This window comes from Periplaneta americana, chromosome 2 (genome assembly GCF_040183065.1).
Source record: "Periplaneta americana isolate PAMFEO1 chromosome 2, P.americana_PAMFEO1_priV1, whole genome shotgun sequence".
Taxonomy (NCBI): domain Eukaryota; kingdom Metazoa; phylum Arthropoda; class Insecta; order Blattodea; family Blattidae; genus Periplaneta; species Periplaneta americana.
Window position 1 is genome coordinate 93,345,550 of NC_091118.1, and position 13,156 is coordinate 93,358,705.

The window sequence follows — 13,156 nt, forward strand, 5'->3', positions numbered from 1 at the left end:
TAGACATTTCGCTAGCCCACGCTATGAGTGTGCTAAACAGGATTCATATCATATCATATAGCTAACACTGGTTTATGAATACGAAAAACGTTAGTTCGCTGATCATCCACCGAAAGCCCGTGCTAAGAATGTCTATGAATACGGCCCTATATGTTTAGTGCAAATAGTAGATTTTGTGAAATAAGTACAGTACACGAATCACTAAAATTGTAAGTATATTAATTACACTTACGAAAATATTATATTTCATGTTAGCTGTAACTGGTTGAAAAGAAAATTGTATCAACAGAAAGATATGTGACGTTTATAAAATAATTTCCTCCAACAACAATAATAATTTTGGTTACAGTAAACGAAATATTTCGGTTATGTGACAGAATTGTTTTAAATATAATAATATTCTCAGAGTTCTTGAATTTATGTTTGCAGTATAATGTGTGCTGGTTTTTTAAGACAAAGGTAATGTGATCTTCAAACCACATAATCATATCAGATCACAACATAAGATCTTGGATTTAATATTGTGTTGCTAAGCAACTTTTGAAATTGATTAATAATAATAATAATAATAATAATAATAACACTGCCTAACAAATTTTATTTATTTATTTTTTTTTTTTGTGCTGGGCATGTGATACATGTTTTCTATATAATTTGAGCCTCCTGAATACGAATCTGACAATAAAAACAGTTGTTGGTTACGCTTTCGAGAAATTTTCGAATTTATATCTATTCAAAATACTGCTTTATATAATGACAATAAGGTTAAATACTCACTGTTCAGAAGATTACAGCTTTCTTTTTCTGCAGTTTGTTTCATACTGGACATCAGGTACATCACAAGCTAAAGTTCAACAATAGTCTGCTAGCATATTGGTACTCCACTGTCCTTGGTATTTTTTTTCCATAGTTGAAATTTCTTGATGAACGAGCTCACCATACTCAACATTGAAATTGCCACAATTCTCGGAGAAAAAGTCAAGATGGGAGTGAAGGAAGTGAATTTTCAGGAACATGTTACAACCCATAGTTTCTTATGCCAATAGTAAATTTTGCAGTAGTTCTTCATAGTTCTCACTTCTACAGTTACCCAGAAAATTTAATACAACCTCCTTGAATGCAATCCAGGTGGCTCTCTCTTTTCCTTCCAACAAAGATTCGAAGTGATTGTTCATCATTATTTCTCTAATTTGTGGTCCATGGAAAACTCCCACTTTTATTTTTGAGTCACTAATAGAAGACAATTTTTTCTGGATATATTCAAATGCTTCAGTTTCATGATTCATCCCTTTAACAAAATTCTTTATTAACCCTAACTTAACGTATAAAGGGTGTAAAATTACTTTACTTCGAGATGCAAGGGGTTGATGTATAATATTTTTCTTCCCTGGCTCTAGTGATTGTCATGTTGGCCATACTTTTATTTTATAATGCTTATCTCAAGTACGGCTGTTCCTTTTGCACTGAAAGCAGCAAAATGTTGTGTAGCCTAATTGCATTCCAAGAAGCAATGCTGCAACCTTCAAAACCGCACATATAAACCATTCGTACTTTGAATATTATCATTAAAGCACACTGTAAAGAAATACACAGAATACTACCACCATGGAAATCTACTGGTAAACTGAAGTGATTTGATACGGCGAACCTGTTTCTCCCCCTCCAAATGGACCGAAAAGGACAATAAAATAATTTACGCTTCTAGAAGTGGTTTTGACAGGGTGGTCTATTCCAAAATGTAAACTACAGTAATGTCATTAAATCTCACAGTGAAGGAAATACACATCTCAAGTAAAATCTGGTAAACTCAAGTGAATCCATACCTCGAACCTGTTTCTCCCCCTCCAAATAGACTCGTAAAAAGGCAATAAAGTAATTTCCGTTTCTACAAGTGCTTATACTAATATTGTTTTCACATAATGGGTCGTCACATGTGTAAAACAAAATAGTTACACGCGAAATACGTTATTTTTTTTAATAAAATGCATAGAAAATGAATTATATTGTGCATCTCGAAAACCTGAACTGATTGAACATTTTACTTGTCATTTTTTAATTCAGGAGGTCGAAATTGGTAAGAATTTGTTAATTTTAGTAATAATAATAATAATAATAATAATAATAATAATAATAATAATATGTTTTATGTAGGACAACAAATCCTTTATTTTGACTTTCTTAATAATTGTTGCTCGGATATTAATTCTAATACAATATACACGTTCTTAATTGGATAGTAATGCCAAAATTTAAGTAATAATGCTCAATTTACTTAATATTGAACATAGAACAAATTTATTGCTCTAGAAGAGCTATTTATTATATGAGTAGAAGTTAATTTTATTCTGTATCTGTTAATAAATTATTATTATTATTATTATTATTATTATTATAAACAATTAATATTGTAATAAGTAATTATAAGTAAATAATATTATAAACATCATACAACAATGTTCTATAAAATTAAGTTGGTTACTATGGTTTCATCTGTGACTGTCTTCATTATTTCAGGAACACTACATTTTTCCATTTCTATTTTGTTAGTCATGTGTTGCCATAGCAAAGAGTGACATATAATTTTATCCACTCGTTCCTCTCAACAATAACACAAATAAAGGGAATTACTATTATATCAAATATTACCAAAGTAATGTGTTATTTTTTTATAGGTGGTGTTGAATTAAAAAACTATTTTAGGATAACTTAAGATGGAGAGTTTATATAATATTTCTTTTGATGAAGGTTCACAAATGATCTCTTCAGTGCTTGTTACCTTGAAAGTAAGACAGCTCATTCCTTTTTCTTAAACTGTGACTTTGAGAAGTTGTCACTAATTCAATATTAGGTTGCATTAGTCAGTAATCAAGTCTTGATGTTCAATGTAAGCATTTCTATTACGTTGTTTGAATTTATTTTTATTTCTTTGATTTCATTTTAATAAGATAAAACGGACTTGTCTTCCATGCTGGTATCCAGTACAATTTCTTGTTGCTTCATGATTCCCTAACATTGAGCATATAAAATTCTAAATGAAATGTATTATGTATTGACCTTCCAAAGTTAAAATATTTGTTCAATTCAAGTGTAATGCAGTAGTATACAGTTTCTAAGAAAATGAATTTCAATAATGGGTAACAGATATATTCCACACTGAGTATGCTACTCAATACAGTTTTTTATTGCTCTATCAGTCACAGATGTTGAGCAAGTAAAATGCAGCATAGAAATTATCTGCTTACAAAGTTACAATATTTCGTTTATTTAAATTTTAACGTCATTCTGTTTCTGTAACTTCTGCAACAATTATAATTAGGTGCCAAATTTATCAAGGGTATTGGATTACGAATGCTAAAAGGCTCACTAACAATACTTAAAAAAATCATTTATATTCCTTATAGCCTAAGTTATTTCTGCTCTGTTTTATTATATTCCTTTCTGAATTTGCTGAGCAAATGTATTTAAATTGTTAGTGCTTCACTCTTTTAATGTTGTTCTTTTTTATTCTATAGGTATATGTAATCACTTGTTTGGAGGGCTTTGTTTTTTGCAGCCTCGAATGGAGGAAGGAAAATGAAATTTATTTCAAAATAAAATAATTTTCGTCAGAATTAAAATAAAACTGTGTGATAAGAGTCGTCATTATTGGAGATTGTATGACATTGTCTTTTCAAAGTATACTCAGTGAGTATATCCATTGAAATCTGGTGAAATAGAATGTACGAATGTGTTCTATTCAAATGATGGTATTTGCATAATTGTTGATATTCACGTTACTAATTCTTCTCACAGTAGTTCTGGAAATATCATGACCTACCATCCTCTCCTCTGAAACACTTATAAACAAAAAAAATAATATATGCCGCATGTTTACTCACTGGTTTCCATGTCCTATAGGCGAAGTCACTGCATTATTACTGTTATAAGCAGCTAGCTTATTAGCTGTTTTCCATGACTGTCACAGATTATTGCATTATTAAATAATATTACCACTGATATATCAATAATAATACTTTATTAATATTAATAGTTATGCTAGTATTCGTATGTGACAGTTATTTCACGTCTGTACCCTGCTGGATAAGTAATGAACTAAAGCTTGCAACACTGACTTATTTGTTTTGCTTACTACAAGGTCGCTTCGTATGCAGCACACTTGGGCTGTCCTTGACCATCCTCCTCTTCACTGGTCCAAAAGACTATCTTTAATAAAACAAATTCGTGAACTTGATCCAAGATACCAGCTTTCCAAGCTTTATAAACATTTAGTAGTAATCTTAATATACTACATCTAGTGCAACTTCAACTATGCGACCTCTGTCCGACTATTTTCTTCTGAATGTCTTTCTAGGTCAATAGTTCTTAATCTTTTCCCTTATTTCAGCCTACACCACTTGGGTGGTTCAGCCAGTCACTTCTAAGCATTCACTTCAACCATGCTTCTCTTTCCTCAGCTGTTTTTTTTTTTATTAATCTTTATAGCTGTTTAGGGAAAATTTGCTTGTACCCATACATAGTAGATACAGATTTTACAACACACTTTTTAATCCATGCAGTTACATAATATTATAATCATATATAGGTCTCGCAAGCAGGAATTACCGACGATAGAAATGCGAATGAAACAATTCAATAAGGAAGAGCGGGCGACAGGAAAGGTCAGGAGATAACTTAAATTATATTCAACAGTACAGTCAGAAGAAAAATGACATCGATAAAATCAGTCTTGCATTGTGATAGTTACATTACGGTTTTAGTTTCAGTTCCACTGCATGTGAATACTTGTGTTGTTCCAAGTGAGTTTATTTTATTATGTAGTGATGTAGCATTCCCCTCTCAGAGTATCATTATTTTATTTGTAAACATAATGTTGCGCGTTTAATTCGCTTCGAATTTTTTTCTTGCCACAATCTTAATTTCCACAGGCAATGTCCCCTTCTGTTCATCTTCTCGGAAGAGGCAGTACTTCCATCGGACCACACCTCTCGCTCCCTCGGCATGCCTACATATACACGTCAAAACAGACAGTAACGCCACCACTGTTTTTCGGTAATTGTCCTTGTGCCAGCTAGACCCAAAATACGAGACAACTTCTCAATTATGACATAGCCAATTGAAAAGTTCGTTTAATGACATCTGTTCTTAATTTAATTTATTTCTATTTTACGTGACTCCTTTTCGTACATCAATCCACTGCAAGTCTCTGTGACAAATCTCAGAATTTCAGTCTGATAAAAAAAAATCGTCCAAAACTGCCCTGGCAAATAAAGTTCTTGGAAATGTTTTGTTATACAGTTTTATTTCCAATTACAATAATATATTTGTAAAGATCTCTAGAACAGCGTCTCTCACTCTTAGAAAAATACCCACTTTGTGAAACTGCTAACATACATAAGTGTTCTGCCCAAGGTCAGATCTTTCACTGCAATCCTAGTATTCTCCAATCTTTCCTATTCTCTGCCTTCCTCTTAGTCGCCACATATGATCCATATATCTTAATGTCGTCTATCATCTGATATCTTCTGCCCCGAACTCTTCTCCTGTTCACCATTCCTTCCAGTGCATCCTTCAGTAGGCAGTTTCTTCCCAGCCAGTGACCCAACCAATTTCTCTTTCTCTTTCAGATCAGTTTCAGCATCATTCTTTTTTCACCCACTCTTTCCAACACAGCTTCATTTCTTATTCTGTCTGTTCACTTCACACACTCCATTCTTCTCCATATCCACATTTAAATGCTTCTAGTCGCTTCTCTTCACTTCGTCGTAATGTCCATGTTTCTTCCCCATACAATGTTACATTCCACACAAAGCACTTCACTAGTCTCTTAGTTCTTTATCCAGAGATCCGCAGAAGATGCTTCTTTTTCTATTAAAAGTTTCCTTTGCCATTGCTGTCCTCCTTTTGACTTCTTGGCAGCAGCTCATGTTACTACTTATGGTGCTCCCCATGTATTTGAAGCTGCTTACTTGTTCTACGTCTCATTTAGTATCCGCAAGTTTACCTTCTTTATTTTTCTTGTGACAACCATGGTCTTCGTCTTGTTTGCATTTATCTTCATCCCATACTGCTCACAGCTGTCATTTAGCTCCAGTAGCATATCCTTTAGTATCGTCTCCTCTTCTGCTAACAACGCCATATCAGCAGCAAATCTTATGCACTTTATTCTTCTTTCTCTTACTATCATCCCTCTCATGTTTTGAAAATAGTTCTTCACCAAATCCTCTAAGTATATATTCAACAGAATAGAGCAATAAATCTCGTTATTTCTAGGTGGCTCATATAAATTCAGCAAAGTATCTCATTTTAAAGTCTCTACTTTAGAATATGTTCCATTAGTGGCATCACAATCACATCAGGAAAATGGGGTGTTCAAATCTGATGTTTTCATTGATGATTTGAATTTCCTTTTGTGTCTTGTTTTCAGTCAATTGATAATATTTTGATTTTATCTGTTAAAATTCTTTTGAGTATTTCAACATAGGTTTCATATTCAGTACATTCATGTTAAGGATGTTATTCTACATTGTTCTATGATGAGTGGATTTTTATTCAGAATGATTTGTCTTGTTAATAATTATCAAGTATAATGAGTATTAACTGAGTAACATATTTGATATTCATTTAATTGCTATGTATAGAGCGAAACTTTCGGGTATTCTGTCATGTGTTGGAACTTAACATGCTCTGAAGATGTAATCTGAAGATGCTAAGTTCCAGCACACGGTGGAATACTCAAGTCTCCTTCTAAACACAAGTCTGTGAAAGTCTGAAATCTCATATTATTAATTATGAACTTTGATAGTAGAAAGAAAGAAATACATAATCTATAATTTGTGTCTGCGAAGAGAACAGGAAATCTGTTCAAATCTTGGGATATGCCTTCACACACTTAAGGAGGCAAGTTTGTAGAAGTCCAGAAAGCTTTGCATTTCGTAGTTACGATCTTAACAAAGATAAATGATTTGTAAATTATTAACCAGCATAATGTCAGAACGTTTTAGTGGTGGTGGTGGTCGAAATATACTTGAATATTTTTCCAACACCACAATATAGGACAACTGAAATTTACCACAGGAAGCAACATATCCATCATTGGTACTAAACATTTCTATATTAGGAAAATGTTAATGTAAACTTTTTATTTTAATTATTTCTCTGTTTAAGTATGTGGATCCACATTCCAACATGTAGCGCATCTTTCTTTCCCTTGCCCTCTATACTCAGGACAGAAAATTGAATGGAGGAAAGACAATAAATTAAAAAGAGAAAGAGTTGGCCAGGTGCAGTTTTCTTGTTTCATACAATATTCAACAATCTTTAAAGGTTTAATCCATAGTTAAAAGTTGTGATTGTAAAAAATGTATACATGTACTAATTTATCTACTTTTTTTTTATTCTGTTGTCATTAGAGGAAATATTTCTTTAGAGAAATAAACTAATATGTCCATAGTGATACTAGTATATATATAAAAAAAAACTATTTCAAGAGTAATACAACTGTTGAACATAGTGTACTGTATGTCAAAACGAACTGTATAATTACTGTGACTAAGCAAAGAGCCCAGTTCTGTCAATGAAAATCAAGTCAATATAATGTACTCGTGCTTCCATGTTTATAAAGCTTTGTAGTGTTGTTCATTTCACTATCATTCATCACATAGGGTAAAGGTGTCATGTAGAATATTGCTGTTTTATTTATCTTGTAATTTATTATTTAATATAGACTTATCTATGGTAATGCTTGTAGTTTTCTTTAAATTATTAATTGGACAGGATTGTAACTTACAGTTTTATAATTAAAAATAAAAAAGTAAAACATATTCCACATAAGTTTATGCTACAAAACCACAATAATCCAACTGCTAAGCTAGTGTGTTTATCTTCGGCCAATGGAAAGACAATATTGGACAATATTTTCTCAAGAACTTTTTCTCTTTCCAGTATTCTCTCTTCATCTTTACCTGATTACCGATGAAGAAATACTAGTACCATAGCAGTCAGTACACATTCTTTGGCATATAGTAAGGCATTCATATCCGACATGTCATTTCAGCTTAAAACGAAATGAGACAGAACACCAACTGAGTAGTATGACGTGTATTGTTATTTTGTGTATATTTTATTTTTGTATATTCATCTTGATTACACACTTTTAATACCTTTATTATTTTATTTCAAACTGTAAGTTATAACTTCGTTCTGCTCACCAATTGTGTTGTTATTGTCATTATAGCTTATGATGTGCTGAGTACTTCAAACTCAATCATGTAGAAATTATAAGGATCTAACCTCATTCTCAGTCACAGTGGGTGATCAACATCCACTGGAATGCACTAATAAATAAATAAATGAAGATTCATCAACCTGTAATTCTCTAGTAATTAAAAACTTCCTCTTAATGCATTATGTGCCCAGAGTAAGGTAAGTCAATCATGGAGTTGCCACCTCTGTGTCCAACTTGCATGCTTTTCTGTTAGGGTGTGCTTCCTTAACCAAAGGGTCCAGATTTAAAACAATGGACACTTGCCTGTATCCTCTTCTGTTTGCTATGGTATGGCATACCGAATTGTCCAGGGATCACGCAGCTAAAGCCTTCATCGACATAGGAGTAGGATTTTGTTAGTAGAGCTGCTACTGAATAATTTCAAGGAAAAATTGTTCCGGGGCTGGGTATCGATCCGGGATCCTTCACTTAGTGCACGAATGCTCTACCAACTGAACTACCCCAGTAACTATACATGACACCATCACAATTTTTCCTTTATATCCACACAACTCAGATGGCCTGACAAGATGAAAGAACCCAACTGTGAGTGCACACAAATTCTGTGTGACTTAAATTGTGGCTTCTGTTAATGTACCTCCATTAACGAATATATTATGCAAATCTGGCTTTCAGGTAGTAACTCCCTGTAAAGCAGGTTTGAATAATTTCAAGGAAAATTGTTTTGGGGCCAGGTAACGGTGTCGTGTATAGTTCCTGGGGTAGCTCAGTTGGTACAGCATTCGTGCGCTAAGCGAAGGGTCCCAGGATCGATACCCGGCCCCAGAACAATTTTTCCTTGAAATTATGCAAACCTGCTTTACAGGGAGCTACTACCTGAAAGCTAGATTTGTAGAGCTGCTACTGTTATTGCAGAAGGCTCAAAATTTGTGAGGTGTACATATCTGTATCTGTAGATCTCCTGAGACCATAGCAATCTGAGACCATAGCAATCTTTGTCTTTGCTCATTTCAGATACAATGTGATTCTAGCAAATTAATATCATTTATTATAAACATAATATAAATCCCATGAGTGTTGGGGTACTTTTCTATGCTTTGTATGTAATGGAAAATAAATTTCTAAATTATAGACATCAGCTCAAAGAATTTTGAGTGACCACAAGGGTCCTGAATACAATAAACATGTACAATATAATGTGATGTGGCATTTGTTAACAAAAAAATAACATGTTTCATGTATAGTGAATATGGAATTTAGTCATGGAAATATGTTCGCCAATATTTGAATTTATCTTACAACAGTGATTAGTAGGAATTTAGTATATCCTCTGAACAAAAGTTGCCAGGCAGACGTCATTTACGGATACCACAACATGAGAAGTGAGAGCTTGAATTAAAGGGCACTGAATGTGTTTGTCACAGAAGGCTTTCCAACTTCCAAAAAGAAAGGTTTAAAGTTCATGAACGCAGTTTCTTGCATAGATCTTCTATCTTAGCATGTTCTTTTGTAGAAAAGAGTGTAAATGTTGCGGCCTCCATATCTAGAGCCAAACAAAAGGAACTGTAGACAAGAGTATAGTCAGGATCAGCTTACTTTCACCCTAAAGGTGAAACCTACCCAATTTTCCCCCTATTACTACATATGCTACTGAATTATAGTGATTTTCTAGCTCCCAGGTTGAATTTTCTTTTTACGAACTACATTTCGAATTTCGGGTACTGACAAATACCACAACTGATAGTTATTTTCCAACTATTATGTTGGCAGCAATAATTTCGGTTTGAAATATAGGAAACTGATGAAAATGCAAGTAGAGAAATACATTTTTAGGTTAGGTCCTATGAATCATAAACCCTTTAATCAAAGCAATAAATTTCATGTCAGACAAAATACATTTTAATATTAGATCATACTAGTCGTAATGACTAACATAATATGCGAAAAGTCCAGGAAGAAAACATATTATTTAATAAATTACTGAAACATTTAGGAAACACCTCGCATTATAAAGATGAGATGTGGTAAATATAAGCAAGACATTGTTAATAATATATTATTATTATTATTATTATTATTATTATTATTATTATTTCAGTACGTAGCATTGTGATTTTACCCTCTTTGGTGATAGCTGGTATTAGTTGACAACACTGAAGAGACGGCCAAATTAGACTTTTAGGAATTACACTTCCTCATTGTAGCTGGTTATAGTCGAATGATATCTCTCTTGACTGCCTGATCACACAGTGGGTGAATTGTAGAAAAACCCTGTCATCCTTAAACTTTCCCATAGAAGACATATGTAGACAGTGCTATGGGAATGAATCGGTTATGGCAGGACATTATTCAGGATTACAAGCTGAAATTCAATCTCTGAAATCCATCAGCTATATTCGTGCTATGTTCTGCACATTCATTAAACCTGGTAGGTCTGGGAACATTTCTTTTGCAAGCACCTTCATGGCATATGAAGGAGACACCTTTACCTTGTTTAAGAAGTGTACTGTATGTATTTCTTAGTGGATATCCCTCATGTTGGCTGAAACTTCAAAATAAAATAGTGACAGTGGTGAAAACTTGTTTCTTAAAATGTTACCTACCACACACGGGATTGCAAGGTGGGATGGTTGTAGAGCATTGTTAATAAATTATTGGCATATTATAAAACTGTAAAAAGTATCTCAAGATTTCACCCAGGAACCAAAAATTATGTAAATATTTTCAGAGACTAGAAATAGTCATTTTAGTTATATTTTGGACTGATATGTTGGAGTGTTTTCAACTTAGGAATGAGGCACTGTGAATTGCAACTGGTACCTAAACGGCATGGTACATTTGTATAATTCACTCAGTAACTGTGTCAAAGATGTTACGGAATTATTTGAATTTTATGAAGAAAGGGATTGGAATGATTTAAATTTTATGAAGAAAATAACTGGAACTATGAATTTTATAAAGAAAGGAATGGGAACTACATCAGATAGTGTTACCAATTAGACAAAGGCAAAGGAAAGAAGAATAAAGAGTCATTTTGATGGAAAATCGGATATACAATAATAATCAACACATTTCTAGTGTTTCGGTGGGGGGTTTGGACTTTTTCCATTGCTGGTTGTCACAATCAAAAATTTAAGACACAACGTTTCGAAGGATGGTTCTCCCTTCGTCTTCAGGTGGAAGGAAGGAGAGATGGGTTCCCCCCTTTCCCTGCTCATCAGCAACATCTACATAGAATATTTCGAGGAACTGGCCTTATCTACTGCCAGCCATAAACCTACCCTGTGGCTCCATTATGTAGATGATACATTCATAATATGGCCTCATAGTCCCCAATTATTAGATGGCTTCTTAATACATCTTAACTCACTCCGCCCATCTATCCAGTTCACGATGGAATTGGAAAAAGACAATTGTCTGCCATTTCTAGATGTATTAGTCACGAGGGACCAAGACAAACTGGCAACCACAGTCTACCGGAAATCCACACATACGGGGAGGTATCTTCATTTCCAGTCCAACCATCCCACACATGTAAAGAGAGGCATTATATCTACCCTCCTCAACAGGGCTAACTACATCTGTAGTAAAGAATCCGACCTTCAAAATGAAGTACAATCACTCACTAACACTTTTGTAACGAACGGTTATCCCCAAGAATTCATCAAAAAGGCCATAAATTATAACCAAAAAAACAAGAACGATCCTCCCCCTGACCCCATGAGTACCATAGTTATCCCATATGTAAAAGGCACCTCCGAAAAATTCAAGAAAATCTCCAAGAAATATAACATCAGAGCGGTATTCAGATCAGAGAGTACGCTCAGCCGAATCCTGTCCAACAACAAACCCAAACCTAATTACATGGATACCAGAGACCAGGGGCGTATTTTGCGGACTACCGGGGCTACCGGCGGTAGCCCAAGGAAATTACAAAAGAAAAAGTTTATAATATAACATAATGTAATAATTTTGTATTATTAGTTTTACCATAGTAATTAAAATTAAAGTAATTGTTAGATTTATATGCGCTCTCTGCTCTCGAAAAGAAACAAGTTGTCAAGGCGGCATCGCTGGAGAAACAGCTTGCTACGTGAGGTAGCCTGTGACCGTTTTGCTCACGCTGTTCTGTCGCACAACTGCACGTCCCCCCCGCTCCCTTCTGTTTCCATCGTGCAGTGTAGGCCGGGCGAGTTGCCGCTCTCGTGATCGGTTTCTTCGCAGGCGCGAAGCAGCAATACGCTTAGTACGCTAGCAATTGAATGTGATTGTGTTCTTGCAGTGCATTATTTTAAATCTGTGATTTGTTCGAGTGTCTAAGAGTTATATTAATTGTGAATTATTAAGTTTTTAATTTCCCAATTAAGTGATATTGTGAAAAATATGGCAGAACAAGTTTCTGGAGAGGTTTGTGTTGAAAATGACTGTGTAATAGAAGGTTTATTAAAAGTGCCTTTTAACCGTCGTACATACAACGAGAAAGTTGAAATTGTGAAAATGGAAAGACCAACTCCTGAGTTAAATTTGTCCATGGACGTAAAAGAAAAACAGCGAGAGTACACACGCCATTTCACTTCAACATCATATGGTAAGTAGAATTGGTTGTGTGGTACTTATAAACTGTCTAAACTATTTTGCTGGCCATGTTTGTTATTTAGCCGCAAAACTAATGTGTGGTCAAAAGAGGGGTTTTCTAATATAAACTCCCTTCGAACGGCAGTCCTAGAATACGACAAATCAAAAGCTCATATTTGTAGTAGCATGAACTTTGCAAACTTTGGGAAGACAAGAATTGATTTACAGCTAGATAAGCAAAAAGCTCTACACATCAACCAACACAATGTTCTTGTGAAAAAAAAATCGGGAGATTTTACTGCATCTTATTAACGCAGTCTGCTTTCTAGGAAAACAAGAATTGGCTTTTTGGGGTCA

The 13,156-nt window shown here is 34.1% G+C and overlaps 1 protein-coding gene across 1 annotated transcript in view; it reads left to right on the forward strand.

The window, feature by feature from the left end:
- Window positions 1–7,738, forward strand: part of LOC138694434 (folliculin-interacting protein 2) — an 84,268-nt gene extending 76,530 nt beyond the window's left edge. Inside the window, exon 13 of the mRNA XM_069818132.1 lies at window positions 1–7,738. This exon is cut by the window's left edge and continues 26,617 nt beyond it. The gene's annotated coding sequence lies outside the window, so the exon portion shown is untranslated.
- The last annotated feature ends 5,418 nt before the right edge of the window (window positions 7,739–13,156 follow it).